The sequence below is a fragment of the Nicotiana tabacum genome, chromosome 18 (assembly GCF_000715075.1).
Source record: "Nicotiana tabacum cultivar K326 chromosome 18, ASM71507v2, whole genome shotgun sequence".
NCBI classification, from domain to species: domain Eukaryota; kingdom Viridiplantae; phylum Streptophyta; class Magnoliopsida; order Solanales; family Solanaceae; genus Nicotiana; species Nicotiana tabacum.
Window position 1 is genome coordinate 16,480,280 of NC_134097.1, and position 20,713 is coordinate 16,500,992.

The window sequence follows — 20,713 nt, forward strand, 5'->3', positions numbered from 1 at the left end:
GTGCAACCCGATCCCCCAATATAAACTTTAAATAACTCTGTTACAGCATGTAACCCGAACCCCCAATATGTTCATATTCAATTCTGTTGCGGCGTGCAACCCGCTCCTTCAATATATTCACTTTCATTTCCGTTGCGGCGTGCAACCCGCTCCTCCAATATATCCGTTTACTAATTCTTATAAAAGAAATTACTCCAATAAATGCAACAATTGATATGAAATTATAAGACAACAAGCATACAATAATTATGATTCATTTATGAAACAAACAATGACAAGTAGCAATTAATTATGAAAATCAGGGAGAAAATAGGCAGTATAATATTTAATATGCTAAATGTCAAGTAGCATTTAAGACACATAAATCAAATAAGCATGTGACAATTATTACAAGAATTCAAGAATTAATATTTGACAAGGAATATGAGAGAAATAATTATTATAACAATTAATTTATGTCTTAAAACAATTTAAAATATTTAAATAATTAAACAAACAATTAAATTGACAAAGTATAGGCACTCGTCACCTTGCCTATATACCGTTACACATGAAATTCACATAGCAAATAATTCAAGGGTTTTATTCCCTCAAGTCAAGGTTAACCACGATACTTACCTCGCTTCGCAACCAAATTCAAGTTTCTAATACACCCTTGTCTCGCGAATTCGTGTCTGAAATCCTCAAATCTAGTCATAAACAATTCAATATACTCAATACAAATCGTAGGAATTAATTCCAAATGAATTTACTAATTTTTTCGGATTAAAATCCAAAATTTATTTCAAAAATAACAGTGGGACCCACGTTTCGAATCCCGAAAAACTTACGAAATCCGAACACTCGTTCCGATAAGAGTTCAGCCATATAAAAATTATTGAATTCCGACATCGGATTGGCTTTCAAATCTTCATTTTATATTTTTGGAAGATTTTATAAAAATCTAATTTTTCTTCCATAAATTCATGGATTCATGATATAAATGAGTATGGAATTATGAAATATAATCAATATAGGATAAGGAACACTTACCCCAATGTTTTTCCGTAAAAATCGCCCAAAAGGCTTCTTACCCGAGCTCCAAATCGAAAATGATGGAAAATGGGACGAAATCCCATTTCTAGAACTTAAGTTTTGTTGCCCAGATTTTTACTCATCGCGATCACGGAAATTCGTTCGCGATTGCGTTGAACAATTTCTGCCTAGGTCCAGTTTACTCTTCGCGATCGCGGATAACTCTTTGTGATCGCAAAGCATATTTTGGTTGCCCAGAATTTTAACTCTACGCGATCGCGTAAATGGTCATGCGATCACGGAGAACATTTTCTCAACCTTACGCGATCGCGTACTGACTTTTGCTATCGCGTAGCACAAATGGCGTGTCCAGCTTCTGCCTTCATTCCTTCTACACTGACGCGATCCACTCTACGTGTTCGCGGTGCACTAATAGCTAACCGTCCGCGATCGCGTGCCTATCTTCGCGAATGCGAAGGATAAAACTCAAGGCTCAAAATTTCCTCTTCGCGATCGTGAAGCACCATGCACCAGATGACAGCACAAGCTCAAAACCCAAATTTTTTCAAAGTTTAAATGTCCCGTAGGCTATTTGAACCTCACCCGAGCCCTCGGAGCTCTAAACCGTACATGCACACAAGTCCAAAAATATCATATGAACTCGCTCGCGCGATCAAAACACCAATTTAACACCTAGAATTACGAATGAGATACCAAATTAAATGAAGTTTTTAAGAAAACTTTAAAACTTCTATTTTCACAACAGATCATCCGAATCACGTCAAATGAACTCCGTTTCTCATCAAATTCGACAGACAAGTCATAAATGACATAACGGACCTATAAAAAATTTTAGAACTAGAATCCGACCCCGGCATCAATAAAAGTCAATTTGTGGTCAAACTTTGAAATCTTTAAGCCTTTGGGCTTCTAGTTTTCGCCAACTTGCGATAATTCAAGTTAGGGACCTTCAAATTAAATTCTGGGTATACGCCCAAGTCCCAAATCACGATACGGACCTATCGAAACTGTCAAAATACCGATCCAAGTTCGTTTGCTCAAAATGTTGGCCAAAGTCAACTCAGTTGAGTTTTAAGGCTCTATTTCACATTTTAATTAATTTTTCATATAAAAACTTTACGAAAAATTTTACGCAAGTCGAGAAATGATGAATAGTTCTTTTCGAGGTCTTAGAACATAGAATTAATTATTAAATTTAAAGATGACATTTTGGGTCATCACAGATTGGTTATAATTACAGAACATCAATTAATTAGCAAGTAGTTACAAGCGACTTATTAGCAATAGCAAATGAATTATTTAATGTTAGATCTATAGTTACTGATTAGAAAACATTAAAGCACAAATAATCAACTAAGATATTGATTAGGACTTTTTGCACACACTCTCTCCCTGAAGTTCTATTTTCCGATATTCAATTTGTAAGATGTCCTATTTATTCTAGATTTTAAAAAAAAATGTTTGACTTAATTAAAAAAACTAACATCTATATATAACTTTAACGAGTCTCAAGAATTTAAAATCATGAACAATGTGTTATACATGAGACTAACTTTTGAAATTATTTCTTTCATGTTTTGTTTTAATATTTACTTGCTTTACATCTAAAGCATAGACGTAACACTAAATAGATTATTGTATAAGAATGAAAAACTTGTCTAAAATATTGGCTTGAAATGCTAAAAAAATCTAATTGGAAATGTAACATTTCAAGTTTGAAATGATATAAGTATAATACTATGAATTTTTATACTTGAGTTGTTTGGAGGGATTAGCATTTTCCATTTTAGACATAACCACTCATCTCTCTCTCTCTCTCTCTCTCTCTCTCTCTCTCTCTCTCTCTCTCTCTCTCTCTCTCTCTCTCTCTCTCTCTCTCTCTCTCACACACACACACACACACACACACACACACACACACACACACACACACACACACACACACACATATATATATATACTAGTATCTATAAACGTGCTGAGCCCGGGCCCGAACGTAATAAGATAGCAATTATATTACCTTATGAAAGGAGTGAATTTTCATAAAGAGTAACTCGTAATATGATCAATTTGTGAAGTTGAGATATATCAATTTCAGGTACTCATTTATAAAATGTTATTGTGATATAGTCTCTGGTAGCAACATTGCTAAGTCCAAAATTATTGGCTCATACAAGAAATCTTGTTTAGAAGTTCAAAGTCTAGTCTTTTTTCTACATGAAGTATGATCTCTTATTTAAGAATTAGTGTGAATACAAACTATTTAATACTTTTATTTTTGCTAGAGTAGATTAGAGTCCAACTTGAATTTGTTTTGAGACATTAGCTCTCTCCAAGTTTGAAGTACAATGAAAATTAAATCCTTGGCAAAATCTCCAAAAGTTCCAATTCTTGGTCGATTCAAAATACAATTTTGGAACCAAAACAATGGATAGACATAGTATAAAATAGAGAATAGCAGAAACAGAGAAACTCACATAACATGGGAGCAAGAGAAAAATCTCGCCGAAACAGTTAATTCCATAGCAAGATGAAAATGTAGTTGGCATGACAAAAAAATAATTAGTACACTGTACAACAGAAAGTACATTTATCATCTATATACTATATAACTACAACATCTACAATAAAAAAAATTCCCAAACAGAGAAATTCACAAAAACTCACAACATAAATTGATTATGATTTCAGGTGTCAAGAAGAATAACAAATTTCTAGATAAATGAAATAATAAGCACCAATTTCTTATAATTGACTGATATATAACGATCTACGAAAACTATCAAGTTAGACGATTATGAATCAACTTGATAACCAGTGAGTGTGACTAAACAAAACATATGTGAGAATCTTGAGTATCTTGACTTGAGTAATAATTCGCTTTTTGGGCTAATTCCATCATCATTTTTTACCTACCCTCACTTGTGAGTTTATATCTGGCCAACAACAAATTTTCTGGCCCAAAAACTGAATTACAAAATGTAAGTTCTACCCTAGTAACTCTTGACTTGAGTGCCAACAAATTGGAAGGGTCAATGTCCCGATCCAAAATTTCCCACCGACGGGACCGTGATAGCGCCTAACATTTCACTTGCTAGGCAAGCCAACGTTAGAGAATCATTAAACCAATTCCTTATTCTCATTCAGTAATTAACAATAATTAACTAAGATGAAATATAATAAGTACAAAAAATCATAAAACTGTATTAATTACTACCACCCGGAACTGGAGTCACAATTCACGAGCATTCTAGAATTTACTACAAGTAATAGTCTGAAAGAAATACAATTGTCTGAACGAAAGAAACAGTAGAACAGAAAAGATAAACGGGGACTTCAAGGTCTGTGAACGCCGACAGATCTACCTTGAGTCTCCGGAGAGCGGACCAATAGCAAAATCTCGATCAACTCGAGCCGGTATCAAAATCTGCACAAAAAGTGCAGAGTACAGTATCAGTACAACCGACCCCATATACTGGTAAGTGTCGAGCCCAACCTCGACGAAGTAGTGACGAGGCTAAGGCAAGGCACCTACAAATCAACCTGTACAATTTAACAGTGTATATACAAATAATAGAAATGAAGAACTAACCAGGAAATGTCGGGAGGGGAACATACTAAGGGGAATACAAGATAAAGAACTACAACAGAATGATCACCGGAGCAGTCAATATACCATGAATCAACAGGAATAGTGAATACAGTAAAGGAAAAATGTACGGCATCATCCTTCGTGCTTTTATTCTCAATTTTACCATAAAACTAATAAAAACGGCACAGCATCACCCTTCGTGCATTAACTCTTATATCATGGCACGACATCACCCTTCGTGCTTTTACACTCACAATATGGCACGACATCACCCTTCGTGCTTTTACACTCACAATATGGCACGGCATCACCCTTCGTGCATTAACACTCTCCCTTACCACAATGCAATGCATAAATAACAACAGTGAGATAGAATAACAAGTACAAACCTTACTGCAACATTTGGTTCCACAATATAAATCTCAACTTTTAAATGAATACTCGATTACCAACAGAAAATCTGTAACCATGATAATGACGATCAATTTAACAACACTAGTATAAACATGTAGCAATTAGGCATAGGAAAGAGACAATATAAGAAAACAGAAGAAACATGGAATACAGGTAAATTGGCGGCGCATAAGTACTCGTCACCTCACATATACGCCGCTCATATGAATTTCACTAAGCAAATAATCTAAGGTTCTTAATTCCCTCAAGTCAGGATTAGACACAACACTTACTTTGCTCCGAAGGCCACTTAATTCTCAATCACAGCTTTTCCTTTGGAATTACCTCCAAACCACTCGTACCTATTCCAAAATGACTCAATAATATCAAATATTGCTAAAGGAATCAACTATATTTCATAAATTAAATTTCTCAAATTTTCCTCCAAAAAGTCGAAAAATCGACCCTGGGCCCGCTTGGTCAAAACCTGAGGTCCGGACCAAAATCCTTTTACCCATTCACCCCCGAGCCCGAATATATAATTAGTTTTGGAAATCCGACCTCAAATTGAGGTCTAAATTCCCAAATTTCCGAAATCCCTAGTTTCTACCCTAACCCCTAATTCTACAATGAAAACTCTAGATTTTAGGTTGTTGATTCATAAAATGTAATGGGTAATTGAAAAAAAATGGTTTAGAAGCACTTACTAATACTTTGGGGAAGAAAATGACTCTTGAAAATCGCCTCTACCCGTTTGGTTCTTGAAAAATGTTGAAGAAATGGCTTAACTCGTGTTTGATTTTGTTTTATGCACTGGGCGACAGTGTTTATCGCGATCGCGTGAACACTGCCGCGTTCGCGAAGAGCAGCCTCCTAAGGACTTACGTGATCGCGGGAGACTATACGCGTTCGCGAAGGCTTAGCCCGCCTTACCTTCGCGTAAAATGGCTCGCGTTCGCATAGAGCTTCCCCAGATAGCTAGAGCTACTCGTTTGACCTGTCGCGTTCGCGTAGAGCAACTCCCCCCCCCCAACCCCAATGCTCCGTGTTCGCGACTATGGTCTCGCGTTCGCGTAGAGTAAATCCTCCCCCAGCCCAGTTTCCCCTTCGCGATCACGAGAGTTACTACGCGATCGCGAAGCACAGTATTGCAGACATCAGATACAGCAAAAACACCAGAATTTTTTAAGTTCAAAACATCTCGTGGCCTATTCGAAACTCACCCGAGCCCTCGGGGCTCTAAACCAAATATGCACACAGGTCTAAAAACATCATACGAACTTGCTCGCGCGATCAAATCGCCAAAATAACACCTAAAACTACGAATTTAGCACCAAATCAAATGAAATTCTCAAGAACACTTTAAAATTTCTATTTTCTCAACTGGACGTCCGAATCACGTCAAATCAACTCCGTTTCTCACCAAATTTCACAGATAAGTCTTAAATATCATAATGAACCTGTACCGGGCTCCGGAATCAAAATAGGGACCCGGTACTAACAATGCCACACATCAATCAATTCTTAAAAATAAATAATTTTCACACTTTTAATTTTCATCAAAAATTCATAACTCAATCTAGGGACATCCGAATTCGATTCCGGGCATACGCCCAGGTCCCATAATTCGATACGGACCCATCGAGACGGTCAAAACACGGATCCAGGACCATTTACCAAAAATATTGACCGAAGTCAAATAAAATTAACTTTTTAAGGCATAAATTCTTGTTTTCATCAATTTTCAACATAAAGCTTTCTAGAAACATGCCCGAACTGCGCACACAAATCGAGAAGGGTAAAAATGAGATTTTAAGGCTTAAGAGCGCAGATTCGAGGTCTAAAATATAAGATGACATTTTGGGTCATCACAGTCAATACCTGAGTTTTTCTTTGAGCTCGGAACTCTTACAATTTCATCCAACAATTTCAATGGAACTCTGCATTTGAAGACGTTTACAAAGCTCAATAACCTTGGAAGCCCTGATCTATCCCACAACAGCTTATCAATTGACACAAATATAAGTGAATCAGACCTTGCCTTTCACAAATATAAGTGAATCAGACCTTGCCTTGCTCCCCCAGCTTGGTGGTTTATTCTTGGTGTCGTGCCCAGGTTGCAAATGCTAGATCTCTCAAGCAGCCAACTTACTGGTGAAATACCAAACTGGTTGTGGGAAATCAATGATGGAAATCTATTTTCTGAATCTTTCTGCAACCAATTCATGCATTTTCAAGAGACTTATAGATTTGGCATTCTAGATTTCCTTGATCTGCATTCAAATCTGCTCACGAGAGATATTTCACTACCACCAATAGCAGCTAAATATGTGGACTTCTCCAACAATAAGTTTGCTACTTTGATGCCGCCCGACTTTGGCAATTATCTTGGTAAAGAGAAGGGAGCTAAGTTAAATGCTACTACAAAACCTATTTGGTGGAGTGACAGATGCAAGCAAGTATATGTCCAGCAAGCGGAGCCAACAAGGGACAAATAGTAACTTCGTTTCTATTTTGTCTGGTCGAACAACAGAACAAACAGTAACTTCGTTTCTATTTGGTCTGGTTAGTCAAACACATTGAAACCTGGACAAATCATAAAAGGAAAAAAACAAGGTCAAGCCAAAGATTTATTGTTGAGTCATTCAGCAACCACTATTTACATCAGTTACATGACCAATATGCTTTAGCGGCTAGCAAAATAGAAATTTATATACCAGAAAATCACGTAAAGTGAAGTGCATATCCACGTTTTCTGCAATTTGAAACAAGAAGATGTCAGTAATGGCAAATTGTTTTGGTAACTTGAAAAAATATCAGGTTGCCATTTGTATCACTTTTGATGCACAAGTATGGTGAGCATCAAAACACGTATGTACATGGAAGGCTACAGAGTTGCGAAAACTGGCAGTCCAAAGTTTTGCAACGGTTTCTTTTATAGAAGAGGATGAATGTGGGAGGACGAAAGTATCATCTATGAATATAGAAGTGATCAGATTTAAACAATGAGAAATATTAACATGATGTAACGTTTTGGTTGATAGGGACGAAAAATGCACTCTCATAATTGGAGGCTTTGGTGAATGGAATTTTTTTTCTTTAATGAAGAATGAATGAAATGTTTTCCTATTTACTGATTCCTACAATGGTGCAAACACCTAATGATCTTCCTAAATAGTTTGTCCTTCTGCTCTTTTCTTCCCCCTTTGTTGTGCTACAAAAATGCAAATCTAAGTCTACAATAATGGTATTACAAATCAAACTAACTCAGAAGACCTATTAAATAAAATTTCATGACTGTGTTAATTAAAATGCCTACACATAAGAATTGTATGTTCTCTCTGTTGGTACAAACAAACATGATTTTGGAGCCATAAAACCTATGATATTGTGAAACAGGTGTGGCTCTTAATTCTTTGATGGTTTAATTCAGTCTTCCTATTTGTTCTTGGTATACTTTTCTTACATAACTTTCTTTGTTACAAACAAATATGATTTTGGAGCCCAAACAAACTATGATGTTGTGAAACATGGGTGGTTCCTAATTCTTCGATGGTTTAACTATGCCTTTCTTCCTATTTGCTTCCTATTTGCTTTTGGGTATACTTTTCTTACATAAATTTCTTCCTTCCTCAGTGTTAACTTTATACCTCTTTGAATACTGCCAGAAGATTTTAAGAAATAAAAAGGCAATAAATTAGTATTAATTTAAAGAATTGTGATACAAGAAATTTGGTTTGATTTTTAAAATAAAAGGTTGAGGTTGTTATGGATATCACAAAGTAATTCCTTGGTGAAGTGTCACAGCTGATGTTACTGTATGAGTAGCTAAAAGTTGAACAGACAGCCAAAGTCAAAGGTGAACTGATGTTGATGTACGAGCAAAGGACAACAAATATTTTATATCCTTCATATCAGTTTAATCACATATCTTTACCATTAGAATTACATACAAATTATTCTTTCTAGCATAAAAAGAAGGTCAGTAAATCTAAAGTTCTCCAAACCGTCAATAGATTATCCCTATGAAGAATCTTTACTTGCACTTAGTTGCTTTGGTTGATTACTTGTAGCCTTCATATCAAATAGAAATCATTCGTCTTCAAACACTAAATGTTTGGGAATGAAAACAATCCAACACTCTGCTCTTTGATAATAAAATTAATAGTCACCAATCAATTCTCACATTCATACAGGTGTATTCTTGAAAAAGGAGGGGGTTATAATTAGCGAATAATACCTTTCTCTAATCAAAATTCTGAACAAGAACAGTGTGTCCACCAACCTCTATCATTGTAATCTAACCAATTCATTTGCATCATAATAAACCTTATTCTCTTCGAGCATTCACGTATCACAACAAAAAAAAATAATTAACATTAAACCTTCAAGACAGAGTAGGACTTACCAATTGTTAATTTAGATGGTGAACTCGAACTAGCTAAATATGAAAAAGTTAAAAGGTAAACTCTCACGTTCTAACAAATGAAATATTAGGAAATCCACCCAATATAATCTAATAACAATCCTCTCCCCTCAAATAAAAACTGGAAAAAAGAAGAACAAACAAACAAGAAGGAATAACAGAAGGTTCTGGTCTTGACTATTTTTTTTTTGAGAAGGTAACATTTGTGTGTATTGATATATAACATTACATAGGTTGTACTGAAACCATATTTACAATAGGCAAAAGGATATACTACTGAGCTATAATCCTAGCAGTATTTTAGGGCTTCTAGGATCGATACAGTATCTTCTGGCCACTTTTGTTCACACCAAAAATAAAAAAGTAGGGCACAATTCATTTTGATCTTCTGTATTGAATTGCTACTATCCTCAAAACATATAGAGTTTCTCTCCTTCCAGATTGTCCACCATATACATGCAGGGACAGTCCTCCATCTATCTCTGCTTCCAGCTCCAGTTCCAGCTTCATCCCAACTAGTGAGCACTTCAGTAATCTTAGAGGGCATTGTCCATGAAATACCTCTGAGGTTAATGAATATCTTCCATAGTTGATCTGTGATCCTGCAGTGTAGAAATAGATGGCTAACTGTCTCAGCTGTTTCCCCACATAAAAAGCACCTAAAGCACAGTGGAATCCCTCTCTTCATAAGATTATCCTGGGTCAAGACTGCCTCCTTTGCAAGTAACCAAGTGAAACAAGATACCTTGTAAGGTATCTTGACTTTCCAGATATGTTTCCATGGCCAATTAATGATCTGTGTGTTAGTATGATTAAGCATCTTATATGCCTCATTCACCTTATAGATTTCTCTGTTGTGGCCCTTCCACCATAGTGAATCCCTTCCATTCTGAAGGCCTTTGAATGCTTCCAGTTTCTTGTAAAGTTCAGCCAACCTCGTCAGCTCCCAATCATTCAGCCTTCTTCTAAGTATCAAATCCCAACCTTGAGGAGTCCACATTTCGGCTATTGTCTTTTGCTGGTGTTGAACTAAACCATACATATCAGGAAATAGTTCCATCAAGCTTCCAGATCCCATCCAATTATCCTTCTAGAAGGAAGTTTTGGTACCATTTTCCACTCTGATGTAGGATTGGCTCTTCACTGTAGGCCAGAGTGTTCTGATGGATCTCCATAAACTAACCTCATATGCTGTATTGACTTCCTTTGAAACCCAGTTATTTTTCTCTCCATATTTAGCTTTGATGATATTAGTCCATAGGGATTGAGGTTCTTGAGAGAATCTACATAACCACTTCATCTTAAGAGCCTTGCTTTGGTTTTTTAAGTTCCTAATGCCTAGCCCACCTTTGTTTTTGCCAATCGTCAGAGATTTCCATTTCACTAAGTGATACCCCTTCTTTTCTTTGTTTCTTTGCCAAAGGAAAGATCTTCTGAGTCTATCCAATCTCTGAATAACACTTACAGGGATGGGAAAGAGTAACATCGTGTATGTAGGAAGTGAGTCAAGTATTGAATTGATCAGAATCAATCTTCCTCCCATAGATAGATACTGAGCTTTCCATATGGATAACTTCTTCTCACTTTTTTCAATTACTGTATTCCATATCTCCTTGGACTTGGACTTAGCACCTAAAGGCATGCCAAGATAGATAACAGGAAGAGATCCTACTACACCTCCCAAAATCAGTGATAGTTGCTCCATCTCAAGCACATCATTAATTGGGTACAAATGACTCTTTTTCCAATTGATATGCAGTCCTGAGATACCTTCAAACAAGACCAGAATAATTCTCAAATACCTCAACTGCTCTTCTTTTGCATTACAAAAAATTATAGTGTCGTCAACAAATTGGAGATGTGTAATCTCCAGGTTGTTGTTGCCACTTCTTGCTACCTCAAAACCTTTGATCCATCCATTGATTTTTGCAGTTTTGATCAGATTGTTCAGCCCCTCCATAGCAATTAAGAAGAGAAAAGGATATAGGGGATCTCCTTGTCTGAGCCCTCTGTGTGCAGGGAAGAAACCTTCAGGGGATCCATTAATGAGAATGGAGAATTTAACTGAAGATATGCAAGCAGTCACCCAGTTGATCCATTTCTTCCCAAAACCCATTAGTTCCAGCATTTTCAGCAAGAATCTCCAATTAACATGATCATATGCCTTTTCAATGTTTAGTTTGCACAAAATTCCTGGTTTTTTTAGTTTGTTTCTTGAATCTACTGCTTCATTGGCTATTAGAACAACATCCATTATTTGTCTTCCTTTGATAAAAGCCATCTGTTATGCATCCACCAATTTGTTTATCACCCTTTTGAGTCTCTGTTAGAACCTTCGAAAGCAGCTTATAAAAGCTTCCTATTAAGCTTATAGGTCTGAAGTCCCTGAGTTCCTTGGCTCCAATCTTTTTAGGAATCAAGGCTATGTATGTTGCATTGAAGCTTCTTTCAAACAGTTCTTGAGAGTGGAAATTATGAAGAGCCTCCATGATATCTTGTTTCAAAATGTCCCAACATTTGATGAAGAAACCCATAGTATATCCATCAGGCCCTGGAGCCTTATCTACTGCACATAACTTTAAACATGACAGCACTTCTTGTTCTTCAAAGTTGCTTTGCAAAAGCTCTTTTTCTTCTTCAGATATTGTGGGACAGTTGTCGAAATTAACTTCAGGTCTCCATTCCATAGCCTCTGAGTAAAGATTCTTGTAGAATTCAGTGATCTCAAACTAGATTCTCCCTGGTTCCTCAATTGTTTCATCATTCACCACTAGTTGATCAATGTTGTTGCATCTTTTATGCGCATTAGCAGTTTGGTGAAAGAACTTAGTGTTCCTGTCTCCTTCCTTAAGCCAAAGAGCCCTAGATCTTTGCCTCCATGCAACTTCTTCATTTTTCAGGTGTTTTTCATATTCCATAAGGATAGAAGCCTTCCTCACAGATTCCTCCTCAGTCAGTGCTCTTGTTTTTTGAATAGCATCAAAGACTGCCAATTGTTTTAGCATGTCGGATCTTTGGACCCCCAAGTTTCCTTGGCTACTTTTGCTTCATTCTCTGAGTTTGCCCTTTAAAGCTTTGAGTTTGCATACTAACACCTAGTCTGGCCTCCCATGAAATTCAAAAGAGGTCCACCATTCTCTGATCCTGTCTACAAAGCCCTCTATATTCAACCACCAGTTATCAAACTTAAAGTAGGATTTGGTTTGCTCCCAAGACCCACATTGTAGTAAGATAGGAACATGGTCTGATATCAGTCTTTGTAGGGTTACTTGTTTTATGTTCCTGAATCTGCCATCCCAATCTTCTGAAATTAAGATTTTGTCAATTCTGGATGCAATGACCTGATTATCTCCTTTGAACCAAGTATAAGTTCCCCCTTCTAATTGAAGATCAATAAGTTCCATGTCTTCGATAAAGTCTGAGAACTCCACCATAGCTCTAGACCTTCTGTTGCAATTCCTTTTTTCAGAAGGAAATCTAGTGACATTAAAATCCCCACAAACAGCCCATGGCCCTTCCATCAATCCTCTTACTGGCCATATTTCCCCCCATACAGCTCTCCTCTCAATGTCACAATTAGGAGCATATACCCATGTGATATGACACGTGAAATTTTGCAAAAGAGCCTTGAATTTACATGTCAGAGTATAAGCTCCTATTTGTAACAACTCTCCTTCCCAAACTCTACCATCCCATAGCATTGCAATACCCCCTCTTGTACCACTGGCTTCCAGACATGCATACCTCACCCATCTCCCTCCCCAAACCTGACTAATAACCTCCTTTATGCCCCCCTCTAATTTTGTTTCCTGAAAGCATATAATATCTGTCTTCTACTCCCTCACCAGAATTTTTATAATCCTCCTCTTGGCCAAATCGTTCAAACCCCTAACATTCCATGATACTAAATTAATCAGCATAATTCAATAACTGGCAGAATGTTCCCCATACTTCTTTTTCCATTACTTTTGAACTTGACATCAAAAGAGACTAGAGCTTTCAACTCTTTCTTACCTTTGAATCTATTCTTTTTGATATTTAAATCTGATTCCATCCTTCTACTTTGTCTGCAACTATCGATTTGCAATAGAAGCTCCAAAGCTTCTTCTTCATGACCCTAAAAATCCACCCCAAACATCTTACTCAATCTGATTAAATTTTGATGTACCCAAAGTGTTGCATTCATCTCTTTTTCTGGAAATGAATTGTGGTGCTAAACTGAGATAGGAATAGCATCTTCGACTCTGCAATCTTCATCATTGATCCCCGAATTGAGTTGGATCAATTGTTGTTGCTGCCCAGATTCGACGTTTGATTGGTCTTCTCCCACACTGGTAATGGCCATAGCATCTTCTACCTTATCTTCCTGTATCCCTGCCCCAATTTCTACTTCTGGCCCCATGCAAATAATTGAATTTCCAGTGTAGCTAGCCATTCTTTCAGTTTCCTCGACAGTTGATGGTTGACTATTTAGAGAAGCGTTCTGGTTTGCGTTCAGCTGCAACCCATGTGCTCCACAGCCAGTTGGTTGTCCTTCTCCTTTATTACGTATGGGGTCTTTACCTTAAGGTTTTTCAGAGGTTTCGACAAACTGAATATTACATTGGGTTTAAGCAACTCCGGCGACTCCAACTTCTCCGGCAAGCCTAACTCAAATCGAGTTTGTTTTTCCGCCCAGATTGGGATAAAAAACTTTACCCCGTCTATTTCTATGACAACCTCTGATGGTATATTCCGACCATCTCCAGCTATTTCGATCCTAGCCCACTTCATATGGTTCTTGAGTTTCGTCTCTTCCTCGGTAGCTATCCACCCACCGCATAGTTCTCCAATTTCTTTGAAGATCTTTTGTGACCACAGGTGCCTAGGTACTCCCATGGCTCTAATCCATGTAGTTTTAACTGGAAGGGAGTTGGTATATACCCAGCAATGGGGTTCCACCATTCTAGGTAGAACCTTTGATTCTTCCATCTCCATTCTCCTTGGATGATCTGTTCATGGGAACTCGAAGAGGTACAAGTCCCCAGCCATGTCGTACATATTCACCCCAACAGCTTTGTTCCATGCGACAGAGACCCATCTCCTGATATCTGCTAGGGTGGGTCTCTCCTTGACTTCCTTCCCAAAATATCCAATGATGCATCTTTTTAGAAGTCCATTATCCTTTGCTCCAAGTATTTCCGCGATCTTTATAGTTCCATTTAAAATGTTGCCCTGAACTCCATGAGGAAAGTTAGGTTGCTATTTACTCTCGTTAACTGCTTTGGCATATGGGTAGTTTGCTTCAGTGGGGCTGGGATGATTAATTGAGGTTCACCTTTAATAAAACTTTCTATCTTAAATGCTACATCCTTCCATTCTGCATTTATGACTAACTCAGGAATAATAATAATTGATCTAGCTACCCCCTGTAATGATAAGATGCTCATATACCTCCTATGTTCATTGTACTTACTGGTACAGAAGTATTCTGAATTTCGGTCTTTTGTTTTCCATCTCCTTACCACATTCTTTTGGTCTTTTGAAGCCTCTTTGAGTACAAAAGAGATCCATTCCATAATCTTTTTACTCATTGTTGATCGTCTCATCATGTTTCGACTTCTTTCCACCCAGTCAAACCATGTGTCTTTGTTGGAGTACCATCTGGTAATGTCAGAGGATTTAAAACCAGCATTGAAATAGATTCTGCTTTCCCCCATTTCAGATCTTGTTTCCTGTTATAAAATCAATGAAAAGTATCGGATTTATAGTCTTCACCGTGGGTGAAAACTAGTATAGGAGGAGTTTTAAGAAGAAAAGGTTATTTTCCGGCGACTAAATCCACCGGAAAAGGTTGTTCTACCGTCCTAGAAAGTAGGAGAGAGAATACAGTTGTAATTTGTTGTTGCCTTGGGTGGACACTGGTTTTGAAGAAGGAAAAAGAGGATTCCGATGAGGAGGTACACCGGAAAATAGTAAAAGATGTCGGAATTAGTATATTCTTGGACTAGAAGGCTCGGAACAACCTCGCGATGGGGCTGTCTGAAGAAGAAAAATTGAGATCTGGCATGTATATTGCTCACGCGCCGGCGCGTGTCGAATGAGTCGCCGGAACTGGGCCGCGCGTTAGGGCGCGTGGGTGGTCGTACGCCGGAGATTCTAGCTTGATTTTGATCGTGATAGGCTTGTCTCTTGGATTATGGTGGTACAATCCTAGGATTCATGAAAGAGAAATGCCTCGGGATAAGTGCGTGAGAGCATCTTCAGCCCTGGTCTTAACTATTCACATGTGGTTTTCAGATTATCTTTCAAGATTTGGTTAATATTCCAAAAACAAATATTTACTTTATGGATGCGGTTGTATTTTGTATTTTACTTGGTATACTTTGGACTTGCCGTTGGTACTTCAATCTTCACTTGCTAATACTACTCCATATGTGAACTCAGTATGTAACTTCCATCCCAAATTTAGTTTCTAAACCTTCAAATCATTTTGATTAGACTATAAATGTATGGTAGCATTCTTCATGGCCAACAGTTAATAGTCAAGGCTAAGTTTGTGAAATCCTCAACAAAATTTAACTTACATAATAATGTGACAAATCTAACTTCTTTGCATTTTACCAAGAGCAAGTTCTGGAGAAGTGAGGTTTTTTTTTCACACTATTACGTTGCTAATTCATGTTGTTAAGTAGAACTACTATTACTTGGTTATGTTGTTAGTTTTTCAAACATAGAAGTATTGCTCGGTTTCTTCTTCATTTTGCCTCCCAATTGTGCTTTATTGTCATTTCCTTTACAGTAGCTTCCTTTTCTCTTTACAGTAAAAAGAATAAACTTTGAAAGATACCCGGTAGGAAGTTTTGATATAAACTTACGAAGATATTTTATTAATCACCCTCTATGCATTAACTAACAGCTCAATAAACGGTCTCATCTCATTCACAGGACTCGGTGACAATTTAGATTTCCATTAACAATGATTTCAGTCACAAAAGATCAGATGATTTCTCGAACACGGAGATAATTATCAAACAAATTTTCTCGGACACGAAATTCTAAAATTGTAAAAATGCAGGCTAATCCTTATCCAAAAACATAAAGGAAACATACACATAATTCCATTCCAATTTAAGAAAATGACCCTGAAACCCGAGAAATACTAAATAGAGATTACGAAGCATTATTTTTTCTTTCAAATATTCTAATAACCAGCTCCTTGACCAAGCTCCAACTAAAATAAAAGCTTAAAATTTTAATGGATAGAAGGGGCTACACCTCTTTCCTACAGCGAGAGGAAATCTAAATCGCACTCTTCGATTTGATGAGAACAGAGTGGATTCTAGCTGTTGCCAGTGCTAAAAAAATTGAAAATCGAACAGAGTACACACAAAACTGTTTTAGAAAAAAATCAAAACCCGGAAAGATACAATGAAAAGAGAGAATTGTAAGAACTTAAATATGCTTCCTACAAATTCCTAATTTTAATTCCAAACCTAACAACAAAGGAGTATATCCGGGGAGGGAACTTACATGTAGAAATAGAGCTTCAGGCGGCAATCTAATTATTTGTTCCCATCAGAATTTGGATCTTAGTGCAGTCAGACATTACTTGTAGAGGAAAAGGGCGAAGAGTTTGAAGATGAACACAATAGAGTGAGTTTGTGCTCCCTCCGGTCCACCATTTACGTTTGGCGCCCCCATTAAGAAAATAGGAACTACTTGAGAAAAAAAGATGTATTTACTAAATTAACCTCAATTAAATATAAGAGAACACAAACAGTGTGTAGTAATGATAATGCTCTCTGTTAATCAAAATTTAGAAAAGGAAAAAAAACTATTCCAGCACGGGAATTTTCATTTACATCAACTGAAATTCCCAAAAGCCTCGTTAGAATCTGTTGCTTCAAATTTGAATGCATAGTATAAAACGTTGAACAGACAACATTGAGCTGACCAAATTATTCTTCTTTCATATTTACAACTACCCCATGCTGCACGCAAGAAGATTACAAGGATAACCAAGTCTCCCATCACATATTGTGTATGTAAACTGAAAATTTAGTTTATTGTGCGACTAATTCTATTTTTATAAAAATAAAAGGAAATTGAAGAAAAAAGTATCTTTCCCATTTTGGCATAGACTTCGACTGATTGTTAATTAGTAGAGTACTAAGTTTAATAACTTCAGGCTATCCCTGTTGCGTCACAAAATAGATGACTTTGTAACAATGCTTTGATCCTCTTGCTAGAAAAGTTACAGCAAGTTCTCTAATTTAGCTCATATGATCGTGTAAAGTTTCTAATGTAGGAAAATATGTAAATGAGCAACATTTAGAAAACTTTTGGCATGTAAATTTAAAATTCTATTATTTCATGATACAACACTGCTTAATACTATTTAGTATTGTATCTGAAAAAAGAAACGTACAGCTTATAGTTATGGTAAAAAGCTAGAAACACCCCAAACTCTAACTGACTTTCTTAATAGTACTCCAAATTCTAACCAACTTGAAAGTGATCTAAAACTTATATCTTTGTTGAGTACCATAGTTGCACAAAGCTGTCGACACTGTCCGCAAATGCTTGCACTACTCGCACAAAGTGTTTATACTGATCATGCCAAATATACATTTCTCTCTAGATTTAAAGCATAGTTATCACACATTGACATTTCTTTTTCCGTTAATCCTAGAGCAGAGCAAGCCACAGATAAATATTGGAAGAACTTGCATATCGTGAATTAATCAACTCGACTAAGCAAAGCATAAGACATTCAAACAGATAGTTATTAGATGCATGGATCTCTGGATAGTCAACAACAAATCCGAAAATAACTAAAGTACCAATAGTATGTCATGTTAACTTGATTAACTCCTATCTAACATATGGAAAAATATGAAGGAGCTAATTCAGTATATAATAATATGCTTTTTAAACCACAGTGAGATGCAAGAAACAGAGAGACGGGGAATGGAGTTACCATTTGGGGAGTGTCGAGAAAACATCACGCGTCTTTATTACCGATTCCTTCTACCCTTCAAATTTCTCATTGCCAAGTTTTTTGGGCATCAATCTGCAATCTGTAAGCAGGTGTTTTCGATGAAAAAAAAATCTCGGGCCATCCATGTTGAATTTGGAGTATGCGGATGAAGTTAACCAATAGCTTTTCTTTCTCATATTCCAATAAGTTGTATAGAGAAACAGATGAATCTTCTGACATAGCACTTATATTCTTGTAAAATTAGGGGAAAAGATCTTTTCTGCTACTCTGGGAGATTAATTAAATAACACGGTTTTTTTCTTTCAAGAGTAGAAAGACAAAATAACTTCTGCAATAACAAAAATGGCCCATTTATCTTATGAGGGTGATGGCAAAAGATGGAGATACCTGCTGATAGCAAAGGCGGAATAACAGAACTCAGACCTATTAGTATCACTTAGCACCTGCAAGACAGACATTATATTTGATATTAGAAAAGAACATAATGAATAGAAAGCCACCTCTCTTGGTGTTTCATGAATCACTTGTCTAAAGGTCATGGCAATAAGATTTACACACTGTCAAACTTTAGACACACTACAACTATGTTTCATAATTTATAACTTTTGGAGCAATAAGCAGAATAGGCAACCAAATCAAAGAAAGGACAAAATTTACCAGTGTTGGGGAGAATATGCATTAAACTTAGCTTAAGTTTCAGTAATTTCATCTCCACCATCATGATATGGAAAAAAGATAGACCAGCCAGTCTCATCCTATTTCAATCAACTAATGCTTTCCTGAACTAAGCAGAGTGAGAAACTAAAATTTTGCCAACAGGGAATCATCAAAGGCAAAAACACAGAGCTGTGAGCATATGGAGTGGCACTGTTGTAGCCAACGTTTTACTTTTCCTGTATAAAGATATGAAATACATCATTAGATCTTTTGCAAAACTAAAAATGCTCAATAGAATTTAAGTGAGACCAAATAGTAAGCTTCAAAGGACATTAGCCACAGCTAGCTGCTTGGTCCAAGAAGTTTTTGCTATCAGGAAACTCCATAGTTCATTGATTGGAAAATAGTATTGCTATCGAGAAACTCCATAGTTTCAAAACTAAGATAGATTATCAAACTATTTCTCACCAATCATTTTCTTAGACAAACCTCTCACCAGAAACTAAGATCACATTTATTGATCCCCTGGTTCGTGCAAAGATTGAATAGCATTTTGAGTCAATAAATTCTGATCACTAAAGAGATACACACGACACACACCCCAATTTAACACCACAGAGATGTACATGCAGATTGTATCTCGCAATAAATTCTCTACAGATGCATTTCAATCCCATGTAACTGTGCATAAACCCATAAAAAGATAACTTTCCCTCTTTAGGTAAACGCGAACACAATTCACTTATCCCAGAGCTTGAAAACTACCCCACAATGGAACCAAAAGATTATCAAAAATGAAGAAAAATTCAAATTTCTAGATATTTCAATTACCTTAACGATAACATGCACAGATGAAATAGAAATTAAAAATCACAGAAATGAACACCTAAATGGGATATCACGAAATTGAGAAAGAAAGGTCGATAAAAGTTTACTTAAGAAAAGAAGAGTGCTGGAGGAGAGAAAAAGGGTAAATCTTCTTAATGGTGGCAATCTTCATTCTTTTTTTCCCCATTTGAATAATTTGTTGTTGATTCTGCACATGCATGTGCTCAACATATTGAGTCTACTAATGTGTTCAGTTGCAGAACACCTGTAAAAAGTGAAGAGCAAAAAAAAAGGAGAGAGAGAGAAGAATGACTTGATTTAGGCATATTATCAAAAACCTACAGTGCATCAGTGCAAATTGGATACATTATAATAAATCATCCAAAAGAGTAAGAAATTATCAGATACCCACCAAACTCCTACTAGCAATCGGTGCATTAAAAAAATGGAAGAATAGAGAAAACCTCACTATAATTGAACCAAATAAAGCACATACCTTAGAACTGAAATTGAAAAGAAAAAGACTCATCTAAAAATGCATGAGTGCGCAAAGTTTTCATGAAAAAAGCAAGAGAAAAAAGAATTTCAAAAGGAACTGACCGTAGCAAACAAATGACATTTTGAAGGATTGACGCACATTAGAAAGTTGAGATGGTCGGAAGTTCGGAACTCGGAAGTCTGAATTTGAGCGATAGAACATAAAATCAAGAATTAAGCAGTAAAATCTATGTATCTAGGAGTGCATACACGTGGTCTGCTCATATAAATGACAGTACACGCGTCCTCGTGAAAAACATTA

The 20,713-nt window shown here is 36.6% G+C and overlaps 1 long non-coding RNA gene across 7 annotated transcripts; it reads right to left on the reverse strand.

The window, feature by feature from the left end:
* Window positions 1–4,177: 4,177 nt before the first annotated feature.
* LOC142172875 (uncharacterized) lies at window positions 4,178–20,710 on the reverse strand. 7 transcript variants are annotated; one of them, XR_012701932.1, is made up of 10 exons: window positions 20,515–20,710; window positions 20,022–20,179; window positions 19,087–19,322; window positions 18,817–18,872; window positions 18,409–18,508; window positions 16,959–17,143; window positions 7,738–7,775; window positions 6,902–7,606; window positions 5,314–5,382; window positions 4,178–4,462 (listed from the first exon to the last, which is right to left on the reverse strand). It is a non-coding gene; the product is annotated as an uncharacterized LOC142172875 (long non-coding RNA). The 7 variants fall into 7 exon arrangements; XR_012701937.1 differs by lacking the exon at window positions 5,314–5,382 and having other exon boundaries at window positions 6,902–6,960; window positions 7,062–7,606; window positions 20,515–20,708; XR_012701934.1 differs by lacking the exon at window positions 5,314–5,382 and having other exon boundaries at window positions 6,902–6,960; window positions 7,057–7,606; window positions 20,515–20,708.
* Window positions 20,711–20,713: the final 3 nt, after the last annotated feature.